General features: G+C 37.9%; 1 protein-coding gene across 1 annotated transcript in view; it reads right to left on the bottom strand.

Annotated features, from left to right (window-relative positions):
* SNTG2 (syntrophin gamma 2) overlaps positions 1 to 25,000 on the bottom strand; it is a 4,306,282-nt gene that overhangs the window by 3,541,190 nt on the left and 740,092 nt on the right. The window lies entirely within an intron of this gene.

The raw sequence follows: 25,000 nt of genomic DNA, 5'->3' as shown, positions 1-25,000 counted from the left end.
TAGGTGATGCTGTAACACAGAGGAGTATTGTCCAATTATTTTGCCTTCACGCTTTTACTCAACTACTTGGTCACAGCTACAGTAGTCACACAATCGAGTTCAGAATGCCTCAGTGACTACAGAATAATGATTTTTGTATCACTTGCCATGTAGTAGTGAGGGACAGTGACCATACAGTCATCCGCATGGATCCTAGTACAATATCATCATTTGCAAAGGATTCCTTCCACTTATGCTGTACTTCTGATCCCATAAGAGTAAAACATGTCATGCCTATAGATAGTGGGGTTAGGCTTTATTGGCATTAATGTCTCAATAAGGACTTGGAAAATATTAGTGGGCATTCAGAAGTCATGAAGCTTTAATACATGAATATCTTTAGGGATTCATATGCATATTTCCCATGTGCCTCTTTTAAAGTAGGTTTAAGGTATTACAATTTTTTGATCACAGATATGTATTTTTTGAAACTACACTGTTATGATATTTGTCATTTTACTTTTTGTGGGTCAAGACATAAAATGCAGGGTGAGCAGCATTTTTCTCCTGCACTTCTCAAACCAACTTCAACAATTGGCTAAGTTTCTGGTGTCATTCTAAGGGGATCCAGTATCCGTCTGCCTGGGATGACATGGTAGACAGACCATGCTTTGCCAGAGATGGCCTGCACCTGTCACCCCTGGGATCCTGGATACTGGCTAACGATCTTGCATCCCCTATAGTGCCTTTTTTAGGCAAGGTTCAAATGACAAATTCACCACCATAACAGGAACAGGCAACCAAAAACTAAGGGTAATGCTACTCAATGCTAGAAGTCTAAATCTCAAAATGCACTCACTCGAGGCACTCCTTAAAATGGAGAACATTGATATCTGTGCAATGACTGAGACCTGGTTCAAGGCTCTAGAGAGCACCCCTGCATTACCAGGCTATAACTCATACCACACTTTTCAGCCATCTAACCTGGACCAGAACACCAAAGGCGGAGGTGTGTCCATATTCATTAAGGATATCCACACCTCCAGGCTAGTTGCACAGCATAATGCATTGGAGGTTATCCAAGTGCAACTAACTCTGGGCAAAATTGCAATCCAAATTGTAGCTTGCTACAGATCCCCCACCATGCCCCAGGATTCCAACTCCTCTTTTCTTGATATACTGGAAAATATTAGGGTTCAACCAAACACCCTAATAATGGACAATTTCAACTACCCCACCATTAACTGGGAAAACTACTCATGTACCAACTCCTTCACTCAACACTTTCTGGAATTCATAAATTCCAATGCCCTGGATCAACTTATCCATGCCCCCACCAGGGGCAACAATATCCTAGATTTGGTCATTACCAACATGAGTGACCGGTGTTCCATAACTGAAGTCAACTCTTCGTTGGTCAGATCCGACCATAAGCTAATCACCCTAGATATCCGCATCCTGCCCCCATCCACCATTTAGGAAACCACAATAAAAAATTTCTCCAAAGCCAACTTTATGTTTCTTAAGACAGAAGTGGCGAACTTCATGACACCCATGCAGATGGACAATACAGTTATGACTGCTGAATCCTACACAAATACACTCTATAAGCACTTACACAAGTGCATGGATCATGCTATGCTAAACAGAACCAAGATGCTATCCTCCAAAAAAAGGAAGACAATCTGGTGGTCTCCTGCCATAAACCAACTCTACAACAGAAGGAAGAAACTGTTGCAAAAGAGAGTAAAATCCCATGAGTGGAGGAACACCCTGGTCAGCCTCAGTAAGTAGCTGAGATCCCTTATAAGATGCTCCAAAGATAGCTACAAAAACAAAATCACCACTGATTCTAAGGGCAACCACAAACCATTCTATCGCTATGTCAAGAATCTCAATAGCAACACCCAGATCTGCCCTGAGTTACAGGACAATGGCACGAAAATTACAGAACCAACTGATATTGCCAACATCCTGGCAGATAGGTTCAGTGCTAACTTTACCCCCCCCCCTCACCCCCTAAAGGGCCCATATCTATACAAGAAGAATGCAGAGTCCCTGTAATCACATCTATGCAGGTAAATGCTGTACTCTCTAAAACCCAAAACACAGCATCCATGGGACTGGACAACATCCCAGGCTGCGTTTTACACGAACTTCAGAATGAATTGTCTCCCCACCTAAGCACTATGTTCAGTCATAGTCTCATGTTAGGCTCTGTGCCCACTGAATGGTGCACAGCAACAGTTATCCACTCCACAAAGGGGGAGCCACCACTGATCCTGGGAACTATTGCCCTATTAGCCTGATGAGCCTGGTCTGCAAGGCCATGGAACATATCATCATGGAACTCATAAACAAACATTGATAACCTCCAAACTCTGGATCCCACCCAGTTTGGATTTGTGAAAGGCAGATCATGCCTTCTGATCCTGATAGACTTCTTTGAGGCAGTCACTGAAGCCATAGACGAGCGTAAGGTGGTTCACACAGCCTATCTTGACCTCTCCAAGGCTTTTGACACCGTCCCCCATTCTGGAATTATAGCTAAGCTCACTAAACTAGGTATAAATCCCTATGTCACAAGATGGGTTGCCAACTGGCTCACTGATAGAATCCACACTGTAAAAGTTGCAGACTCCCAATCTGACTTCAAACCAGTGACAAGTGGAGTACCACAGGGTTCAGTCCTGGGACCTCTCCTGTTTGGTATCTGTTTCTCTAAAGTACAGGCTAACACAGAAGGCCTCTGGTTAATGAAGTTTGCAGATGACTGCAACCTAGGAGCCATAGTCGAGTCCCCAAATGATACGGACATCCTACAGAAGGGCCTCACTGAGAATGATGCCTGGTGTCAGAGGCATGGCCTCAAGCTCAATGCCAAAAAGTGCATTGTCATCCCCTTTGGTAAAAACTCTGTACCCATGAACTACCACATAATCAACAGTCTACTTAATGCCAAATATGTGATAAGAGACCTTGGACCCAGGTGGACAGTAGTCTATCCTTTGATAATCATATTGCCACAGTAGTCAGGAAATCCTTCTATGTGGCACACCTCATCACAAAAGGGGTCTCATCCAGGAAAAAAGAGGTCATTGTTCCCCTCTACTTGGCATTCATTAGACCCATTATAGAGTACAATGCCCCTTTTGGAATGTACCTCACAAGACATCTGCAGCAGCTGGAAAGGCCAAATAAGTACCTCACAAAGAGGATTACTAGCCTCAAACAGATGCCCTACACTGACCGTTTCAAAAAACTCCAGCTTTACTCTGTAGCATATCGCCTACTCTGAGGAGATCTCTGCCTAACATGTAAAGCTATGTTAAACCCAGAGCTGTTGGACATGCTTACACCTAAAGAAATCCCAATCCCTCCAAGCTACATGCTCTAGGGACCTAAACCTTGTCACCACAATAAATTGGACATGCTGGAGGGATAGATTCCTGTCCCAGAGACTTCCTATACTCTGGAACAAGCTGCCCATCTATATCAAGCAAAGTTCCTCATTAGCACTCTTCAAGAAAAATCTTGATGAGTGAATGGGAAATAGAAAATACACCCTGGGGATCACTTCAGTAGCTCTGCTCGACAGTGGCAGAGGAAATTAACTTTCTTGGGTGGCATAAGCCAGGGAACCTTGCTGGCTAGGCTTACTTAGGCCCTTGGTACCTACCTATGAACTTATGAACCTATGACCTTGTCTCACCTCTGATGGCCAGCAGAAGTCGGGGTTGCTGTTATGACAAGCAGTGACCACTTTATGGCACTGCTGTTTGCCACTTCTTCATCTACTGAGGTCAGTCCATATCACTCTAAGCATATGGGAGAGGCTATTCTAAAGGTGGGATCTGATCTCTTCCCACAACATTGCACCAGCTAAACATTGCAAGTACATCCTTCCTACATACTGTGGTTTCACAGCTCCATCCAGCAATCACCTTATGTAGGCAATATGACTCAGAACAAAATAGCGATTACTTGAAAACTCAGTGCCTGCCTTGACCTGAGTGCCCATTTTGTATCTCACTTTGCATGACACCATATAGAGGTCAGTTGAAAACCTTTGGACCAAGAAGCTTTACTAGAAAGTACATTTATGAACATATTTAAGATTGGCCTTGACATTTCTGTAGAATAGCTAATGACTTGCACACTTCTGAAAAAATATTCACATTGCAAGTTAAGGTCTAACAAACTCTATATTGCAGCCACACGTCATCAAATATGTCACAGTCCTCATGTGGTCCTTTAATTTTTCCTGTAAAAGTACAGAATTAGTGGTTACTACCCTATAATGTACTGCTGTCACTGTCTCTAATAATGAAAAGCAGTCAAAATAGCTATTGGTTGCATGTGCTCAATTAGAGTTATCCCCTGTGTAATTTGCAGTCCCACCAACATGAGCCAGCTATGGTTGTTATTCTGCAAAGCAACCAAACCCTGATTCAGTTAATTTTCTTGGTCATTCCTGTGTATTATCAGCTTGTGAGTTGGGGAGCATGGTGTAACCCACCAGCCACTTGCTGTGCCCTGGCAGGAAATGGAAGTTGGATTTACCACTCACTCACATACTGTTTTGTAATAGTTTACACTGTAAACATTAAAACAATTATGTTCTTTGGATGCTAATATTTTGTGCAGTTGTTTGCAGACACCACTTAACTCCTGCTATCATAAACTATTTATTTATTGTTTCTTGTTGACCAGGAAAGTTTTACTGGGTAAAATCCCTTATTCAGTGGAGGCCTGGGGAGAAAAGCTCCACATAATTTCCAAAGGGTTTAAAGCATAGATTTCAAACATAATTAGTATTTTCTGTTTAAAAGTACATCCAGTACAAGAGAAACACAGGACTGGAAAACATTCAATTCAAAAATTGTGAAGGACTGTGAAGAATATAAACAGTTTACAGATGCGCATCCAGTTAACTGGTACCATAAATGCTTGTACATGGGTATAAAGTATTTTGAAGGGATTTTTTAATAAGGTTCTGAATGGAGGCAGGTGGAAGTTGCAAAAAGAGATAAATAAGATATTGAGCATTGGAATATTGACATAAATTAGGAAGTGTGATGAAAAGATTTGAGTATGTAGATGGTAGGAGATGGGGAATGAAACAAGAAGAAAGAGTTCAGTTTCTATGAATGAGAAAGGTGAATGTGTGGGTAAGGAGGATTAAGGTGTAAGAAATTATTTTGTGAAAGAAGTAATGTGGAAGGTATAGGACTAAACAGAAATGTGTAGATAGCAGGTGTCTTAGAAGGGGAAAAAGGAAGTGAAGAGAAGAATTGGGGGATATTGAAGTTGCTTGGTTTGAAGAGAAATTAGTTCTTAGTGACCATGAGTAAGTGAAATATTGGAGGAATTTAGCCAGGACTTGAACAGGTTCATAACCAGTTATTGCTTAAATGCTATTTAAGTTGATTTTTGAAATGTGATTGTTTTTCTGCAGCTATGATAGGGTGAAGAATAGAGTTAAAGATTTGCAAGATGTAGTTGGAGTAGAGAGTCACTGATGTTATTATTGGATTTGGTAACTAGCAATAAAGCTTTGTTTGGTGATTATAGGTCTCTATTATTGGAATAAAGTTGCAGTACATTTTGGAGTGCAAGGCGTTTTTCTGGAAGGTATATAAGTTTGTGGGCAGTGATTAATTTGGAGTATGTTAAGTAATGGGGTAATTCTAGCCAGTTAAGTTATTGTAGTGCAATGCAGTGATGGGATCTGTGTGGTGTATTTGTTGCAAATTTGTCTGTTTTATTATAGCACGTGTCTAGTTTTGATATTTCTTTTGTAAGTTAGTAAAAATTAGGGAAATGTTTAATGGGAGAGAGCAATAGAATTCTGGCTATTGATTGGTAGAGATGGTAAGATACAGTTTGATTCTATATAGGGATTCTAAATTCATGTGTCTTTTTGATAACTTATGTGTCTTGTTTGATAATCTGTGATAGAGTTGGTGAAACTTCAGTTTTGCATCAATTAGCACATCAAGCCATTTTGTTTCAGGTACTGTTGCTGTTTTGGTATTGTTGGATAAGCAGATATGAAAGGAGGATGTTATAAATGAAAACTTTTTTGGTGTAAAAAGCATTAGTTTAGTTTTGCTTGGATTAAGTAGCAGGTGCGAGTTTATTTGCCAGGATTCAGCAGCATAGAAAGCAAGTTGTGTTATTTCTTGGAAGTTTTGGTAGGGTTTGTGCTGAGAAGATGAGTGCAGAATCATCTCCGTATTGCACAATTGAAGCAAGGTGTTATTGCAGTTTGTTATTAAAAATACTGAATAGGAGTGGTCCTCAAATCAAGACAAGAGGGACCCCCCCAATGACTGGTAAGAAGAGGGACCCCCACAATGACTGGTAAGAGAAGAGAAAACTCCTGTTGTCATTTAACTGCTTGCTGCCAACCAGTTAGATAGCGATGGAATCAAGATAGTGATGAAAGACTTAGTTCGATGGTAGATGGTTCAGTAAGGAGTTTTTGATGACCAACAATATTGAATGCTTTAGAGAGTTCTAAGACTATGGAGGACATTAATTTGCCTTCATTTTGTTTTGCTTGATAGTACTGGTAAAAGTAAGGGGGGGTGTAGTGCATGAAACAAACCTTCCAATTTTAGATGACTCTGGAATGCAGACCACTACTGACCAACTAATTAGCATACATGCTTTCACTCAAGCTACTAGTGAAAGCTACATTAGTCATAAAATTTAATTTAGAATGTTAGTACAGAAAAATGGTTAAACTCTTGTTTCTCCCCTGTGATAGCCCCCTATTTAAGTGGCCCTATTAAAGTGGAATTTGAACAATTGGATGGGTAACCGGAAATTCATTCTGGGAGTTCCACCTGTGTCCCTCTTGGACAGGGGCAAAAGGTGCTGATTTTAGTGTCTGCTTGAACCAGACACACGTGGGTAGAGGGGTTGAGCATGGTGAGTTTTGTAAGGACCCTGGAGCTGTTAGCCTAGTAACATCCTATGATCATATATGTTCATAGGTTCATAGGTGTGTACTAGGCTAATGGCCCTGGAGCCTTTACAAGCCTAGCCCATTGGATTACCCTGGCATTGTGCCACCTGACCTTAGCTCCTAGTGCCTCTGTCAAGTCGAGCCACTGGAGTGATCCCCGCAGTTAATTTTATATTTTCCATCCACTCATCAAGATTTCTCTTGAAGAGGGCCAATGAGACGCTCTGTTTGATATGTATGGGAAGTTTCTTCCATAGCATGGGCAGTCTCTGGGTTATGAGCCTGTCCCTCCAGCATGTTCTGTTGATTGTGGTAATGAAGTTGAGGCCTCTGAAGCATGTGGTGCTGAGGGATTGGGATTTCTTTCGATGTAGCATTTCTAACAGAGCTGGGTCAGACATGGCTTTGTAAGTCAAGCAGAGATTGCCTCTAAGTAGGCGATATGAGACAGAGAATAGTTGGAGTTTTTTGAGTCTGTCCATATAGGACAAGTGTTTAAGGCCTAGAATCCTCTTTGTGAGGTACTTTTGCGGCCTCTCGAGTTGTTGTAGGTGTCTAGTGAGGTACATGCCAAATGGGGCATTGTACTCGATGATTGGCCTAATGAGGGAAGAGTAGAGGGAAACAATGACCTCTTTCTCCCTAGATGCGAAACCTTTAGTAATGAGATGTGCCACATAGAAGGACTTTCTGACCACAGTGGCAATGTGGTGGTCGAAAGAGAGGTTGCTGTCAACCTGTGTTCCCAGATCTCTTATAACACCTTCTGTGTTCAGTGGACTACCATCAATGTGGTAATTCATGGGAACTGGGTTTTTCCCAAAGGGAATGATGACACATTTTTTGGCATTGAGCTTAAGGCCATGGTACTGACACTAGTCGTTGGTCTCAGTGAGGCCTTTCTGTAGGATGTCAACATCACTTGGGGAGTTAATAATAGCTCCCAACTTACAATCGTCTGCAAAATTTGTCAACCAGATTTGCTTCGTGTTGGCCTGGACTTCAGAGAAGTAGATACCAAACAGGACAGGACCCAGGACTAAACCCTGTGGAACTCCACTCATGACTGGCTGGCAGTCTGACTTGGAGTCAGCTACTTTCACACTGTGGGTTCTATCTGTGAGCCAGTTTGCAACCCACCTAGTGACGTAGGGGTTGATGCCTAGCTTACTTATGATCCTGTTATTGTCCATCTGCTACATGCTAATTTGCAAATCATTATTGTTGCTGACAGTCAGTCTATGCAACCATATACAGAGCCACTTCAAAATGTTGTTGCCTGTTTCCATCTCAGTGTTCACACAGAAATCTTCTTTTCAGTAAACTATGTCATTATCTATATTTTAAGCAGCATTTTATAATTGATATAAGAATAATGGCATCATTTTCAAGAAATGTTTTACTTTATGGTAAGGATAGTGATATTATATGAATTTAGTGATTTACCATAAACTGGGTCTCAGCAGTTGTGGAGTTCATTAATAACTGGGTCTCAGCAGTTGTGGAGTTCATTAATAACTTGAATATTCAATAGAAACAAAACGTTTCAGAGGCTGAGACAGTTCTATGTGTGAAAGGAAGTGAAAACGTATCCATTCATTTTGGTAAGTCTGTTTGCTTGTGTCTTTCGGCTTCTCCCAGTTAGGGGTCGCCACAGCGGAACTCTGGTCCGCTAATGATTGGTAGTTGATTTTTACGTACCGAGTTACCAGCTCTGACGCACAACCTTCAACAAAGATACGCCCATTCATGCATGTCTCCACGCAGAAGACGCTCTAACTGAGAATCGAACCGGACAGTGTCTTACTGTGAGGCGACAATGCTACCGCAGCACCACCACCACGAATTATATTTTGGTAAGTCTGTTAGAGGTGAAAATTTTCACATTCACATTAATGAGGCACTGGAGACAGAAGTTCATTCCTCATGTCTGATAGAATCCCATTCTTTTGTTCCTTCACAATGAAAGGAATGTAATTGCATTTTATGAAATGTAGTGAAGATCCCATTACTCATTGGGGTATGGCTTTATAGCATAAGGAATGTCACTAAAGAACAACACTAGAACTGCAAGGTGGAGGAGGATAGAACCCAACTAATAGTACAAAACCAAGACCTCGACTGTTGTATAAAAATTCACTGCTGCTTGAATAAAATGAAAAAACAGGTTTATTCCTTCCACGTTAAGCACTTTCAGCTGTCCCCAGCCTTCATCAGAACGTTCTGATGAAGGCTGGGGACAGCTGAAAGTGCTTAACGTGGAAGGAATAAACCTGTTTTTTCATTTTATTCAAGCAGCAGTGAATTTTTATACAACAGTCGAGGTCTTGGTTTTGTACTATTAGTTGGGTTCTATCCTCCTCCACTTTATAGCATAAGGGGCATGTTTTGAACTTCCTGCAGAATTTTTGGCTGAAATGAGAAGTCACAGTCAGAGTGAAAAGCTGGAGGAGAGTTTAGTAAAATCTTTTTTACTGCTCTGTTATGAAGGGAAAAAGTCTTGTTGAGCCATGCTTTGTTACATGGGTATTGGATGCATGGCTACATTTTTGAAGGAATTACTTGGAAAGTGTCATGTTTGCAGAATAATACTGCCAGAAGATTCTATCTGAATCATACATATCTGATAGCTGCTGGGTACTAAAGGTAAGTGCAACTTTTTTATTTGACAAGTTTCCTATTTAACTGTTTTTTTTTTTTTTTGGCTGGATTTACTCGTATATGATCTTCACCTTTTTTTGGCTTATTTTTTCAGTTCTGTTTTACATTGACTGTGGCTGACCAAGTTCGCAGATGACTGCAAACTGGGCGCCATAATCGACTCTCCAGCCGACACAAGCATCCTCCAAAAGGGCCTCATAGAAACAGACAGCTGGTGCCAGAGCCATGGCCTCAAGCTAAACGCCAAAAAGTGTATAGTCATCCCCTTTGGCAAAAACAAAGTGCCCACAAATTACCACATAGGTGGTAATCCATTAAGTACAGAAGAAGTAATTAGGGACCTGGGGACCCAAGTTGATAGCAGTCTCTCATTTGACAACCACGTGGCCAAAGTGGTTAGAAAAACATTTTATATAGCCCACCTAATCATGAAGGGATTCACATCTAGATTAGGGGAGGTCATCGTACCTCTTTACTCATCCCTCATCAGGCCCATAATCGAGTACAATGCCCCTTTTGGGATGTACCTTACCAGACACCTGCAGCAACTGGAATGACCCCAAAAGTACCTCACCAAGAGGATCAAAGGGCTCAAACAGATGCCATATGCTGCCCGGTTAAAGAAACTCCAGCTCTACTCAGTGGCATACCACCTGTTCAGAGGCGATCTGTGCCTGATGTATTAAGCCATGTCCAACCCGGAATTAATGGACATGCTGCACCTCAGAAAATCCAAATCCCACTGAGCTACGTGCTCGAGAGACTTGAACCTCAGCACTGAAATAAATAGGACATGCTGGAGGGACAGATTCATAACCCAGAGGCTCCCTTCACTCTGGAATAAAATCCCAGTCCAGGTTAGGCAGAGTCCCTCACTGACTCTCTTCAAGAGGAATCTTGATGAGTGCATGGGAGATCGTAGGTTTACCCCGGGTATCACTTCTGTGTCACTGTTAGACAGAGGCACAGTATACTAACCTCGAAAAAGGGCATAGCAAAATTAATTTAAAATGGGTGGCGAAAGCCAAACATACTCTGGCTAGGCTTATAAATGCCCTAGGGCAGATAGCCTAGTATGAACCTATGAACCTATGAATACATTATAGTGGTTCAATGTGTTGACTGATAGGTGGGGATTAGCTGAGCATTTACTCGTTTGTGTGTGTATGGTGTGTGTGTGTGTGTGTGTGTGTGTGTGTGTGTGTGTGTGTGTGTGTGTGTGTGTGTGTGTGTGTGTGTGTATTTTGTGAACTTTCATACTAGCCATGTCTTGTTTGAGGTTAATGGTCCAGGAATGAGAATGCTTAGCTATGGCTTTCAGATGAGGATCTACAATGACTCATGCTCCGGTTACTGGTGACAATCTAAAATTACTACTAGACATCAGCCACCATTAACCTAGTGAAGTAGAATTGTCACTAAGGTCTGCAATGAGAACACTTGGGTCTCAAAGTTAATATGATACAAAGCAACCTGGATTCACATCCAGTCAGCCTAAGCAGAGGAAGAATAACTTGCTGATTGATTTCTTGTGTTTGTGTAAGTTGTATATATAAGTTGGCCATTATGCTACTATTCAAACTTTAGTGTAGATATAAATATATGCTGAGTATGTATGGTGAAGCATGGGGATATCATTTTACAAACCTGTTCTTTGCATATCATCTCATATCCACTTCTCTGTTTTTTTTTTTTTTTCTGTACCAATTCACAGCAGCTGACAGTATAGAGGTATCAAACTCCTGTCTCACTGCATGAAAGTGCTGGACAGGCTGATAACTGAATACACAGAAAGTAAGATGGGAGATGGGCAGTTTGATATTCAGATTAGGATACAGTACAGCTGACCCAATGTTTGCAGTGAGACAGATAGAGAAGAAGCTAGAGTCAGAAAAGACTCCATCTGAGCATTCTCAGACTTTGATAAAGTATATGACAGGGCCTCAAAAAACTATTTTTGTCAGTCCTGTGATGGTTCAAAGTCCCACAAACATTGGTAGAAGTAGTGCAGGCTATGTGCAAGGATCCACTGACAAACATATGAACAGTGTTCAGACTCACAGGTGGCTCCCAATGTGACTGGGTGTGCATCAGGGTTCAGCTATGGGCCCATTACTGTTTATACTGGTGATGAACTGCATTAGCAAACAGTTTGGAAGGAAGAGATCAACAAAGCTGATGTATGCACACAATATGGCATTTACAAGCAGAATCAACATGAACATCAGCAAATTATTGGGGAATGAATGCAAAAATGAGGTCACACAGGATGAAAGTGAGTACAAACAAGACAGTATCATAAACAAAACTGGGGAAATCAGAAGCTGAAAGCTGAGATAGAAGGGAAAATAGTGGGCAATGTTAACACTTTTGAGTATCTAGGATGGGTGGTTAAGAAGAAGGGAAATTTGAATAAGGAGCTGAATGTTAAAATCAGAGGTTCCACAGCCAACTGCCACAGAGTGTCAGAGTCAGCATGTTACAAAAGAATGCCAAAGATGACTGTACAAACCAGTGGTATGAGCAGTGCTTCTGCATGTTAGAGAAACCTGAGGAGTGAAGGTGGAGCAGTTGAGAAAGTGCTTGAGACAGGTGTTTAGATGCACACTGGAAAAGGTGAATAAAATGATGGTATCTGAGCAGAAGCCAAAGTAGCTCCATTTGCAGAGAAGGCAAAAAAGAACTGATTACAGTGGTTCAGACACACATGCAGGAAAGCAGAAAATGATTTGATGAAGTAAATTGGAGAGAAAAGGGAAAAAGGTAAGAGAAATGGGGATGATAAACTAAAAGATGGATGCACGACAGAAGATCTGCAACAGGCAAGCATTTATCCTGAAGAAGGTAGGACAGCATCAGTGAATCAAGAGACGTTGCAATGGTTCATGTAACACCCTGACCCTGTGTAGACAAATGGGTGGAAAGGAAGGGGATGATGTACATTGTTAGGGGTAGGAAGTGCAGACATTTTGAATTTAGGAAGGCACTGTGTCTGAGAGGTGAGAGCAGCTGATTGAGCCACAAGTGTTGTTTTTGTCAGACTACATTGTAGGGATCACCACCTTTCCTTGGCACCCCTCTGTCAGACTTCTGCATTGATTAACTTCCAGAAAATGTGTTGTCTACTACCCTAAGACCCCACCTTTGCTAAGCTATGCAATGGTATTTTAGCCTCATGTGGTTTTTACACACGGCTGAATTTTAAGCAACAACACTTTCTCTCACCATTTCATGCACCCACATGTGTTTGTGTGTATGCACACATGTGTGTGTGTATATGCTTGCACAATGTGTATGTTTGTATGTGCATGCATATCTATGGGTATACATAACTGATGTATGATGGTGATTAGACAACGACTTCTCTGAAGTCAAGGCAAATGTGGAAGTCCTCTGGATGACAAAGTTTGCTGATGACTGCAAGTTGGGGGCAATCATTGAATCCTCCAATAATGTACATATCCTTCAAGAGGGAGTAGATCAGAGAAATGATTGTTATCAGAACAGTGGCCTAAAACTAAATGCAAAAAAATGCCTTACACCCTTTGGGAAGTAAAATATCCCTGCAAATTACAACATCAGTAGCATACCACTTAGAGCAGACTCAGAGGGGAGAGATGTAGATAGACATGATCATGACATTCAACAGCATGACAGTCACCCAATCTAGGGATCTAAACTTAGTCAGTGACTCAAACAAAGCATACTGGATAGACAGATATGTGTCTCAGAGATTGACCCTTCTTTGGAACAGACTTCCTATTCACACTAAGCTGAGTCCTATATTTATCTATCTATATGTCTCTCCCTCTCTCTCTCTCTGTCTCTCTCTCTATATATATATATATATATGTATATATTCATACATATACACAGGCGGACACACACACACATACACACATGAGTGTGTGTGTGTGTGTGTGTGTGTGTGTGTGTGTGTGTGTGTGTGTGTGTGTGTGTATTATAGGTTTAGGGGATAGACTGGGGAAGAGGATAGATTAAGAGTATGTGTGTGATTGTGAGTGTTTAGGGTTAAGGTTAGGAGATAAATTCAGTGTGTGGGTGTGTGTGTGTGTGCCCACATTCATGTGTGTGATGAGAGTTCCAACTGTCTTCTGTAGTGGTAGTGTTATGGGTACAGCTTTTTTTTATTTAAGATGCAGGCTAGAGTTTGGGGCAGGGTTCTCATGTGTTACTATGGTGGAGCAAGGAGGCTTTGCTGGTTACAGTGGATCCAGTAATACAAAAATTCTTATACATCCATAAAGCAAATAGCCCAGTGAATATGAGGACTATAAGATATAAATCCATTCCAACAAGTAAATGCACATGGTGGAGGTATAGATTTCTAACACAGTGCTTACCCACCTCTGTACAACAAACTAACTCTGCAAGTTAAACAGTGTGACACACTGTCTGCCTTTAAAAAGGATAACTGTTTGGGTATTCATAAATTCATCCCTGGTATGAATGACCTGGCCCTTCTTGAAAAGGGAGGAAAGGCTTAAGGGTGGGTACTGGCAAAGCTGAAATGTCCTTGCAGCTCAATTTGCAACTCCTATGAGCCTATGACATATGACTAAGTCACATATTTGTATGGAAGCAGAGTTAGTTTAGGACGGGTTTTCCTAGTGACTCCTGGGTGACCTGCATTGCAGTATGTGGGAGATGAGAAGGAGTGTGTGCTGTCTTGTCTGCACTGAAGGCAGGGATCTTTTACAGTGTGTCAAGAAGACTTGAACAAAAGCTGTATGCAGCATGGTATTTTTACAGACAGTATGTGTGCTGGTGACTGAATTTCAAGACCGTAACATGTTTACATGACTACAACAAAAAAAAAGTATATCGGTCAAAATACTTTAATGTACTTTTTGCTTTGGTGTTTCAGGCCACTTTGAGATGATATTTTTTGTAAGCTTAACCCAACTCATACATTTAGAGTTTTTGGTTCTTGCAGGGGAAGCACATCACTAAAATGAATGTGTTTCCTCTCATGCCAACCTCTTTCTCAACTCTCCTCTTGGGCAGCTGATATTTGTGTTGCCCCTGATTTTCACTGAACTTTTTTCACATTTGTTCCAAGTTTGTTACAAACCTATAAATAGGGTACTTACAACTGTGTACAGAGCTTTATGAGTATTTTCTGCAGATATCAATCTCCACTGAAAAATCAGTTTCTTAATGTCTGTTACATTAACTAAAACGGAGAGTAAAATTGAAAATATTCAAAATATGTGGAGGGCTACACCCCTCACACCCCCAATGTGGGGGGCGTGCCCCCAAACCCTCCCTTACTATATATACTAACTCCAGGGTTGCACTACAGTGGGGAAAAGGCTATATATCACTTTTGGTGAAACATGTTTTGGTAAAATGTGTTCTCGGTGAATTGTGCTTTCTGTGAAAAGTGCGCAGTGAAATGTGTTTCAGTGAAATGTGCTTTCGGTGAATAGTAGCAGATTCATATATATATATATATATATATATATATATATATATATATATATATATATATTGAAAACGTATGGTGATAATGGGCATCCTTGCCTTGTACCATTAGTAATTTGAATGGGTTTTGATTGCTTTTTATTTACAAATAGTGTTGCCATAGCATTGTTGTATAAAGCCCTCACCATGTTTATATATTATTTAGGAATGCTAAATTTCTTGAGTATCTTTAGTAGAAAATCAAAGTTAACTCTGTCGAAAGCTTTAGATGCATCAACAGATAAAGCATACCTAGGGCATTTATCATTCACTTTTAAACTAATGATTGAATCAATGGTGAGTGTATTGTCATATACCTGTCTATTGTTCATAAAACCTAGCTGTTCAGGAGATATGATAAGTAGTAATATTTTTTGATTCTGCTAGCTAAGACTATAGATAGAATTTTAATATTGATATTTATGAGTACTATCAGCCTGTAATTGTTTGTTTTTGATGCATCAGATTTGGGTTTTGGTATAAATATAGTTTCTGAGTTGTTGATATACAGGTCTTTGATACCATACTTTATTACGTATTCATATACTTCCAATAGTAATTGTTTTTTAAAAGTCTTGTAGAACTCTGCCACTTACTCATCTGGCCCTGGTGATTTACCTGGTTTAAATTTATTTACAGCAGCAATGATTTCCTCTACATTTATAGGGGCTTTAAGATTATTTATTTGTGCTTCATTCAGTACTGGAAATTGCAATTCTTCAGTAAATTGATGGAATAATAAATCATTAACCTGGTCGTGTGGGCCATATAGTTTTTTGATAAATCTCTTCAAAAGCCATTATAATCTCTTCATCTGTATCTAGATTTTGTTATTGTAATTTAATTGCTTTATTTTGGTAGGCGAGTTTTTTATGTTTATGATTCTTGCCAATGCTTTTGAGGGGGATTGGGCCCATTCAGCATATTTGTGAAGACGTTTAATTTCACTGATGGAGTACTGTTGTGACTGAATTTCATGTATTTGTCCTTGTAATGTAACGATTTGAATTTCAATTTCTGGTGAATGCTTAATTTGTAATTTTGACTCTATACTTTCTAATTTTGATTCTAATGTTTTGACTTTTTCCTTGCTTAATTTTTTTATAGAGTGCAGCTTTTTGGATTATTATTCCCCTAACAGTAGCTTTTGTCAGTTGCCATTGAATGTCATATGGTATATCTGTTATCTCTAGGTTATTATTAGCTTGAGTAAGAATGTCAATGATTCCCTGTCAGACTTCTTTATCTTTTAGTAAGTTAGTATTTAAAGCTCAGTTAAAAATATGTCTATTCTAGACCAAGACTTGTGGTATGGTGAAAAATAAGTGAATTTAACGGTAGATGGATTATTTCTAAAGTTTTCAAAAGGTTCAGCTAGCTTAAAGTCTTCCATTATTTCAGTTATTAATGTAGTAAGTTGAACAGGTTGCTTGTTATCTTTATTTGCTCTATCTAGGTCTGGATTAATTATCATATTCCAATTTCCTCCTATGATATATAAATAGTTAGGAAAGTTCTCCAGAATTCTATATATTTCGTATAGGTAGGATAATTGATGCAAACAAGGGGCATATACATTTAGGACTAAGAAAGGCTTTTTAAACATAGGCAATTCACAAGTAAAATAACACCATCTACCATTTGAGTCATAGCTACTCATTATAATGCCATCAAATGAGTTTTTAACTATTGTAGCAACTCCCCTAGAAACTGTATTGTCACCAGCAACAACAATATGTTTCACCCATCTTTTTTTAGTATCTTTCTCCCATTGTTCTTTTAACATATGTGTTTCTTGAATGAAAGTTATCTCTGCCTCAGATTTAAGAATTAAATGCATTAATAGATTTTTCTTTTTTTATTCTGTAAGCCCTTTATATTCCATGAATCAACATAAATCATCTAACAGATATGTTTAAGCAGAATGCTGACTTTCTGAGCTAATGGAAATATATAGGGACATATATAACTGTAAAACTTTCTTATACGTTTTTTGTGCAGGTCAATAATATGTATGTATGTATGTGTGACATCCCTCGCTTTCAGACCCCCCCCATGCATACCCACGCTAGCCCTCTAACTGAAAGAGAGTTAAAAAGAACACTTGCAACTATATTGCAAAAAGTTCCTGTCATTCTAAGTCCCACCAAAAGTATAGCAACACACATAACAGCTTGTCCAAATAAAACATCTATAACAACAATAAATATTACTTACAAAGCCATGTTTCAGTGTCTGTTACAACTTCCTGAGTAATTATTTGGAGATGTGCAAAGTTATCTGACACATGTATGAGTGTGGAGTCATTAGTGTATTGTATTAGGGAAGCCTGTTGTGTGGATCAATGGAGGGTGCTGGTGTGTTAATGTTAAAGAGGAGGAGACCTTGTGGTACACTGGTGGTGACTGGCAGGTATGGAGAGAGGATGAAGTGCCATTTTACTGACTGATATCTATTGCACAAGTAGCTTTTGAACCATAGAAGGGTGATCTGCGAAACAGCTAATGTGTACATCTGAAGTAAAAGTTTGCTGTGACAAATTGTATTGAAGGCTACTGACAAGTATAGAAAGAATGGGATTACCACCTTACCAATTTTTGAATGTAACATAAGTGATTAGTCCTTCAAGGGCAGGAATTTGTAGATGAAGCACTGAAATGTAAAGTTGTTTGCTAGTACCAGCCTCTTCATTAGTTACAGATCTCTTTAATGTGGAATTATTCAGATGAATTTTACTTCTGCAGAGATTATGCTTATTGAGTGATACTGGTGGTTGTAATGACAGAAGTTTAAGTGACTTTTTTGGCTAAAATGTTCTGAAATTGGCAGTTTTGTCATTATTGGGTTATACATTTTGTTTCATTGCTAACTGGAAAAATGTTCAAAACTATAAATTTAAAACACACTCTAACAAATGATGTTGTATTATACAAGGAATTTAATTTAATACAACTAGGAAGGTGAATCAAAGAACACATACATGTATGCCCCAAATAAATGTGTGCACGGAGCCTGTGATTTGAAAAATTTATTTATTATTTATTTGACATTTGTTGATTGGAGTAGTCCAACTGATCTATTGCTCTTTTTCAGCAGCAGCCAGAGGAGAAAAGCTTCACAAGTATACATAGAAAAATGAGAATGTTACAGTAACTAGAGTAGCGTAAGATGAGGCTAGTGAGACAAAAGAGTCTGTGTATACCAGGGTCTGTGGTTGGGCTATCCTTGTGAAACAGCATTACAATGACTGTTTTCTATGCCTGTAGACTGCAACCAAAGAATAGGTTTAGATTAATGAGTGTATTGCCACTGTTATTTGTGCACTTATGTGGATACTGGAATACTTGGCATGTTGTCTTGTTCAAGAAGACATTACTGCAGTCAGTTTTAGCAGCTTCACTCAACTGCCTCATGCAAAGCCTGTAGCTCTGTACAAATCTTTAAGTACCTCTGCTCTTAGAGGCAACCATGTTAACATCATAATAAACATGCTCTGAAAAGGATAGCTGCTTACATTGTATAAACCACGCAGGAAAATGCCTTTGACATTGCTGTTAAATGGTAGGACTGGCATTAGTTGTGTATCCTATATACAAAATACGATTTGTTACACACAAGGAGTCCACTTCCTACCTAAACCTGCCCATTACAGCTTCATTTAGGTAATGCACAGTTCATAAAGAACACGTATACAACTTATTCATACATTCTGATAGACCATTTGTTAGATATTCCATGTATTCTTACATTCCACTACAGCTTATTTTTTTCAAAGCATCCCATGGAAAGCCATCCACACATTTGCAACTCATGGATAAAACCTTCCTCGCCTGATCTCTGAGCCATCCTGCCTTTATCTGATGCTTATACATTATTGTTGCCTTTAATGCCTGATGTTATCTTTTCAAGCTGCATGCTGTCTTTCAGGAGCATAATTATAATACCATAGCAGAATACACGGCTTCCAGATTCAGCAACAAATGTTAGCAAAGCTCTCAGTGTGTATTGTGGCACATCAGTGCCACATCATGGCTCTAGTTTCTAGTAAAGGGGGTAGTGTGGGAACAAGAGTCAGGTGACCAAATGTGTGTGATGTCATTGTGTAAGCCAACAATGAAATTAAATTTACATAATAGTGAGAGATTGTACTCTGCAGTTTGTTTGTGAAACCTGACAGGAAAGAGCACTCACCCACATCTTCTTGAATAGCCAGTGATAAGTGGGGGTATCTGCACTTTTTTCAAATAATACGGCATTTAAATTGATTTATTTGTGTTAAATTGAATGCTATCTAGCTGGACGTTGTGGCCCTATTTTTTCAGTTAATACTTTTTGGAATTCTTGAATAGCAAGTGATAAGTGGGGTATCTGCACTTTTTTTCAAATAATACAGCATTTAAATTGATTTATTTGTGTTGCATTGAATACTATCTAGCTAGAAGTTGTGGCTCTATTTTGTTCAGTTAATGCTTGTTAGAATTCTTTAATAGCCAGTAATAAGTGGGGGTATCTGCACTTTTTTTCAAGTAATACAGCATTTAAATTGATTTAGTTGTGTTGCATTGAATACTATCTACCTGGAAGTTGTGGCTCTTTTTTTCAGTTAATGCTCATTAGAATTCTTGAATAGCCAGTGATAAGTGGGGGTATCTGTACTCTTTTTCAAATAATACAGAATTTAAATTGATTTATTTGTGTTGCATTGAATACTATCTAGCTGGAAGTTCTGGCTCTGTTTTTTTTTTCAGTTAATGCTTGCTAGAATTCCTGAATAGCCAGTGATAAGTGGGGGTATCTGCACTTTTTTCAAAAAATACAGCATTTAAATTGATTTATTTGTGTTGCATTGAATACTATCCAGCTGCAAGTTGTAGCTCTGTTTTTTTCAGTTAATTCTTTTAGAATTCTTGAATAGCCAGTGATAAGTGGGGGTATCTGTACTTTTTTCAAATAATACAGCATTTTAATTGATTTATTTGTGTTGCATTGAATACTATCTACCTGGATGTGTGGCTTTGTTTTTTCAGTTAATTCTTGTTAGAATTCTTGAATAGCCAGTGCTAAGCGGGGGTATCTGCACTTTTTTCAAATAATACAGCATTTAAAATGATTTATTCATGTTGCATTGAATACTATATAGCTGGAAGTTGTGGCTCTGTTTTTTCAATTAATTCTTGTTAGAATTCTTGAATAGTCAGTGATAAGTGGGGGTATCTGCACTTTTGTTTCAAATAATACAGCATTTAAATTGATTTATTTGTATTGCATTGCATACTATCTAGCTGGAAGTTGTGGCCCTGTTTTTTTCAGTTAATGCTTGTTAGAATTCTTGAATAGCCAGTGATAAGTGGAGATATCTGCACTTTTATTTTTAAAAATAATACAGCATTTAAATTGATTTATTTGTCTTGCATTGAATACTATCTACCTGGAAGTTGTGGCTCTGATTTTTTCAGTTAATGCTTGTTAGAATTATTGAATAGCCAGTGATAAGTGGGGGTATCTGCACTTTTTTTCAAATAAAACAGCATTTAAATTGATTTATCTGTGTTACATTGAATACTATATAGCTGGAAGTAGTGGCTCTGTTTTTTTTCGGTTAATGCTTGTTAGAATTCTAGAATAGCCAGTGATAAGTGGGGGTATCTGCACTTTTTTTTCAAATAATACAGCATTAAATTGATTCATCTGTGTTGCATTGGATACTATCTACCTGGATGTGTGACTCTGTTTTTTCAGTTAAAGCTTGTTAGAATTATTAAATAACCAGTGATAAGTGGGGAGTATCTGCACTTTTTTCAAATGATACAGCATTTAAATTGATTTATTTGTGTTGCATTGAATACTATCTAGCTGGAAGCTGTGGCTCTGTTTTTTCAGTTAATTCTAGTTAGAATTCTTGAATAGCCAGTGATAAGTGGGGGTATCTGCACTTTTTTTCAAATAATACAGCATTTAAATTGATTTATTTGTGTTGCATTGAATACTATCTAGCTGGAAGTTGTGGCTCTGTTTTTTTCAGTTAATTCTTGTTAGAATTCTTGAATAATAAGTGATAAGTGGGGGTATCTGCACATTTTTTTTCAAATAATAGAGCATTTAAATTGATTTATTTGTTTTGCATTGAATACTAACTAGCTGGAAGTTGTGGCTCTGTTTTTTCAGTTAATGCTTGCAAGAATTCTTGAATAGCCAGTGATAAGTGGGGGGTATCTGCACTTTTTATTTTCAAATAATTCAGCATTTAAATGTACTTATTTGTGCTGCATTAAATACTATCTAGCTGGAAGCTCTGGCTCTGTTTTTTCAGTTAATTCTTGTTAGAATTCTTGAATCGGTAGTGATACGTGGGGGTATCTTCACTTTTTTTCAAATAATACAGCATTTTAATTAATTTATTTGAGTTGCATTGAATACTATGTAGCCGAAAGTTGTCTCTGTTTTTTTAGTTAATTCTTTTTATAATTCTTGAATAGCCAGTGACAAGTGGGGGTATCCGTAGTTTTTTTTTCAAATAATACATCATTTAAATTGATTTATTTGTGTTGCATTGAATACTATCTAGCTGGAAGTTGTGGCTCTGTTTTTTCAGTTAATTCTTGTTAGAATTTTTGAATCGGTAGTGATACGTGGGGGTATCTTCACTTTTTTTCAAATAATAGAGCATTTAAATTGATTTATTTGTGTTGCATTGAATACTATCTAGCTGGAAGTTGTGGCTCTGTTTTTTTCAGTTAATGCTTGTTAGAATTCTTGAATAGCCAGTGATAAGTGGAGGTATCTGCACTTTTTTCAAACAATACAGCTTTTAATATTATTTATTTGTGTTGCATGGAAAACTACCTATCTGGAAGTTGTGGCTCTGTTTTTACAGTTAATGCTTTTTAGAATTCTTGAATAGCCATGGATAAGTGGGGGTATCTGCACTTTTTTTCAAATAAAACATAATTTAAATTGATTTATTTGTGTTGCATTGAATACTTTCTAGCTGGAAGTTGTGGCTCTGTTTTTTTCAGTTAATGCTTATTGGAATTTTTGGATAGCCAGTGATAAGTGGGGGTATCTGTGCTTTTTGTTTTCAAATAATACAGCATTTAAATTGATTTATTTGTGGTGCATTGAATACTGTCTAGCTGGAAATTGTGGCTCTGTTTTTTCAGTTAATACTTGTTAGAATTCTTGAATAGCCCATGATAAGTGGGGGTATCTGCACTTTTTTTTTCAAATAATACAGCATTAAATTGATTCATTTGTGGTGTATTGAATAGTATCTAACTGGAAGTTGTGGGTCTGTTTTTTCAGTTAATTCTTGTTAGAATTCTTGAATAGCCAGTGATAAGTGGGGGTATCTGCACTTTTTTTCAAATAATACAGCACTTAAATTGATTTATTTCTGTTGCACTGAATACTATCCACCTGAAAGTTGTGGCTCTGGTTTTTTCAGTTAATGCTTGTTAGAATTCTTGAATAGCCAGTGATAAGTAAGGGTATCTGCACTTTTTTTCAAATAATACAGCACTTGGATGTGTGGCTTTGTTTTTTCAGTTAATGCTTATTAGAATTATTGAATAACCAGTGATAAGTGGGGGTATCTGCACTTTTTTCAAATAATAGGGCATTTAAATTGATTTATTTGTGTTGCATTGAATACTATCTAGCTGGAAGTTGTGTCTCTGTTTTTTCAGTTAATTCTTGTTAGAATTCTTGAATAGCCAGTGATAAGTGGGGGTATCTGCATTTTATTCAAATAATAGAGCATTTACATTGATTTATTTGTTTTGCATTGAATATCTAGATGGAAGTTGTGGCTCTGTTTTTTTCAGTTAATGCTTGCTAGAATTCTTGAATAGCCAGTGATAAGTGGGGGTATCTGCACTTTTTTTTCAAATAATAGTGTATTTAAATTAATTTATTTGTGTTGTATTGAATACTATCTAGCTGGAAGTTGTGTCTCTGTTTTTCAGTTAATTCTTGTTAGAATTCTTGAATCGCTAGTGATAAGTGGGGGTATCTTCACTTTTTTTCAAATAATACAGCATTTAAATTGATTTATTTGTGTTGCATTGAATACTATCTAGCTGGAAGTTGTGGCTCTGTTTTTTTAGTTAATGCTTGTTAGAATTCTTGAATCGCTAGTGATAAGTGGGGGTATCTTCACTTTTTTTCAAATAATACAGCATTTAAATTGATTTATTTGTGTTGCATTGAATACTATCTAGCTGGAAGTTGTGGCTCTGTTTTTTCAGTTAATAATTGTTAGAGTTCTTGAATAACTAGTGATAAGTGGGGCATCTTCTCTTTTTTTCAAATAATACAGCATTTAAATGGATGTATTTGTGTTGCATTGAATACTATCTAGATGGAAGTTGTGGCTCTGTTTTTCTCTTAATGCTTGTTAGAATTCTTAAATAGAGAGTGACAGGTGGGGGTATCTGTACTTTTTTCAAATAATAGAGCATTTACATTGATTTATTTGTGTTGCATTGAATACTATCTAGCTGTAAGTTCTGGCTCTGTTTTTATTTCAGTTAATGTTTGATAGAATTTTTGAAAAGCCAGTGATACGTGGGGGGTATGTGCACTTTTATTCAAATAATACAGCTTTTAAATTGATTAATTTGTGTTGCATTGAATACTATCCATCTGGAAGTTGTGGCTCTGTTTTTTTCAGTTAATGCTTGTTAGACTTCTTGAATAACCAGTGATAACTGAGGGTATCTGCACTTTAAAAAAAAATACAGCATTTAAATTGATTTATTTGTGTTGCATTGAAATGTGCTGCAGTGGTTGTGCTGTTGTAGCATTGTCGCCTCACAGTAAGACATTGTCCTTTTCGATTCTCAGCTAAAGTGTCTTATCTGGGGAGACATGCTTGAATGGGCGTACCTTTGTTGAATGTTGTGCATCAGGAATGGCAACTCGGTATGTAAAAATCTACTGCCAATCATTAGTGGACTGGAGTTCCGCTGTGGCGTCCCCTAACTGGGAAAAGCTGAAAGATACAAAAACATTTGTGATGCATTGAATACTATCTAGCTGAAAGTTGTGGCTCTGTTTTTACAGTTAATGCTTGTTAGAATTCTTGAATAGCCAGTGATAAGTTGGGGTATCTGCACTTTTTTTTCAAATAATACAGCATTTAAATTGATTTATTTGTATTGAATTGAATACTATATACCTGGATGTGTGGCTTTGTTTTTTCAATTAATGCTTGTTAGAATTATTGAATAACCAGTGATACATGGGGGTATCTGCACTTTTTTTTAAATAACACAGCATTTAAATGTATTTATTTGTGTTACATTGAATACTATATAGATGGAAGTTGTGGCTCTGTTTTTTCAGTTATTGCTTGTTAGAATTCTTGAATAGCCAGTCATAAGTGGGTGTATCTGCACTTTTTTCAAATAATAGAGCATTTAAATTGATTTATTTGTTTTGTATTGAATATTATCTAGCTGGAAGTTGTGGCTCAGTTTTTCCAGTTAATGCTTGTTAGAATTCTTGAATAGCCAGTGATCAATTGGGGTATCTGCACTTTTTTTTCATATATTACAGCATTTCAATTAATTTATTTGTGTTGCATTAAATATTATCTAGCTAGTAGTTGTGTCTCTGTTTTTTCAGTTAATGCTTGTTAGAATTCTTGAATAGCCAGTGATAAGTGGGGGCATCTGCACTTTTTTTCAACTAATACAGCATTTAAATTTAATTATTTGTGTTGCATTGAATGCTATCTAGCTGGAAGTTGTGTCTCTGTTTTTTTCAGTTAATTCTTGTTAGAATTCTTGAATTGCTAGTGATAAGTGGGGGTATTTTCACTTTTTTTCAAATAATACAGCATTTAAATTGATTTATTTGTGTTGCTTTGGATATTATCTAGATGAAAGTTGTGGC

The sequence above is a fragment of the Protopterus annectens genome, chromosome 1.part1, assembly GCF_019279795.1.
Source record: "Protopterus annectens isolate FY-2018-M chromosome 1.part1, PAN1.0, whole genome shotgun sequence".
In the NCBI taxonomy this organism is placed as follows: Eukaryota; Metazoa; Chordata; order Ceratodontiformes; family Protopteridae; genus Protopterus; species Protopterus annectens.
The sequence above is the reverse complement of the archived record's forward strand: the minus strand, read 5'-3'. Positions and strand labels throughout refer to the sequence as shown.